Below are 2,091 nucleotides of genomic sequence, written 5' to 3'. Positions count from 1 at the left end.
CCTCTGTTCTGGCTTAGTTCTCACAATGGATAGAAATGAAAATATTTTTAATATATATAGTTTTTTTTTAAGGAGGGGGTCTGATAATTTCTGGGAAGAGAGTGGACTGATTTTTATTTTTTTTCTAGGGGGAATTATGTATATTTTGGGGTACCCCCTGAATACGGAGCAGAATGGGGCTGTTGTGTGCAGCGTTGCAGAGGCTATGGGCTAGGGGGTAGGGGCAGGGGACTCCATAACCTCATCCCCATAAGCCCATAATGCCAATCCCATAACCTCAGCTCTAACCTTGACCTTAACCTTGACCTTATAAACCAGACCTCGTAATCCCAACCCTGACCTCAGTCCCATAACTCCAACCCCGTAACTCCAATCCCATAACCCCATATCCCCAATTCAGTATATCCCTACCTTTGACACTGACCCCATAACCTCCTAACCCCAGTCCCATAACCCCAACCCCAACCCCAACCCTAACCGTGAACTCAACCACATAACCCCAAACCCCCGACCTCTCTCACAGTGGGTACGAAGGGGTTAAAGGGTTCTTTCCCTCCCCTCTCCCCCACACCCAACCCCCAATCTTCACCCCATACACCTGAACAGGGCAGAAGGGGTTAAACCCCCTCCTCCCCTCCCCTTAATGGGCCATCCGGACCTTAATAGGCCGCTCTATGGGGCGAAGAGGGGGGGGGAGAGGGTGGCGCGGAGCCCCACACCCAGCCGTGGAGACCCCATAGACACAGCAATGGGTCGGACACCCCAAAAGCATGGATTGGGGACCCCAAAGACAATGGGTTGGAGACCCCATAGACACAGCAATGCGCCAGTGCCCCAAAGACAAAGATTGGGGACCCCATAAGGGCAGCTTTTGGGTTGGAGACCCCGAAGACCCAAAGAACGGCCCAAAGTGTCCCCGCCCCCGAAAAACCCTGTTGGAAATGTCCAAATAATTTTGTCAGAACGGTGTCTCTGATAAAAGCTGATTTTATTCGCGATTGCAATGGCGGGCGTCCCGCAAGCAGGAGCGCCTATGGACACAACGTGACAGCCTTTATACCCCGTTTTCTCCCCCTTGCCTCCCCCCCTCCCCTGTTTCCCCACTGGCTGGGTACTCCAGGTTCACAATCTTATCAGAAGGTTTACATTTGTTAATTACTTGTTAATTTGTTTGTTATCTGGTCTCAGTCCTGTCGTCTCCAGCACAGCTCAACATTCTTCTTGCTCATATTGATATGGTGATTTTCTTCAGAGTCTTTGTTAAACAAAGAATATGGAGGGGAGGTGCCCGGTCTTCCTCAATACCTTCTTCAGGCACTCCCTGAGGCATGTAACGAATCGTCCTTTTAATTCGCGCAGGATACTCTTGCAATGTGTGTGACTATAGCGCTGGCTATACATAAGTTGTTACTAGCTTACATATATGTTTTTAAGTATTTAACTTCTCCTCCTTTAATTCTCTATTACTCAGCTCCTGTCTATCCAGCATCAAAAACTAGTAGTTTTCCAACATCAAGGGGTTTCTGATTTGTAAATATATTTATTATGTCTAGCTTGCCTTTAACTGAAGGCCCAGAAATTTTTTTCAGATGGTTGGACAGACAGGAGCTTCAGGCTTTGTGCTTATCATTTACTCCATCTACCTAATCTCTACGGAAATATATATACACACACATACATATTACTTTACTTATATACTGAGTATGTGTTATTGGGGAAGATTTATCTAGGGGATTAGCAGTGAAAACTTATCAGAGAACCCCAATAAAGTAGAAGGGCTCCTGAAAAGAACTATTAGTTCTTATAAAGGACCCAAATGGTAGCAGAGGCCATTAAATTAACAAAATTCTTATTTTGTTCTGATGAAGAAGCAATATTCAATTCCCACAACCCCAAACCCACAAATCAACCCCAAATCCTCCAAAACTGCTGAAAACAAAATGAAATATCGCAAACCCCAACAGACCCCCCCCCAAAAGACCCCCAAAACTCAACAAAATATCCCCAGCTCCACCAGATCACCCCAGAATCCAAAAAAATTGCCCCCCAAAACACAATAAACACCCCCCAAATCCATCAAATCTCCAAATC

Source organism: Meleagris gallopavo, unplaced genomic scaffold (assembly GCF_000146605.3).
Source record: "Meleagris gallopavo isolate NT-WF06-2002-E0010 breed Aviagen turkey brand Nicholas breeding stock unplaced genomic scaffold, Turkey_5.1 ChrUn_random_7180001957854, whole genome shotgun sequence".
Classification (NCBI taxonomy): Eukaryota; Metazoa; Chordata; class Aves; order Galliformes; family Phasianidae; genus Meleagris; species Meleagris gallopavo.
The sequence above is the reverse complement of the archived record's forward strand: the minus strand, read 5'-3'. Positions refer to the sequence as shown.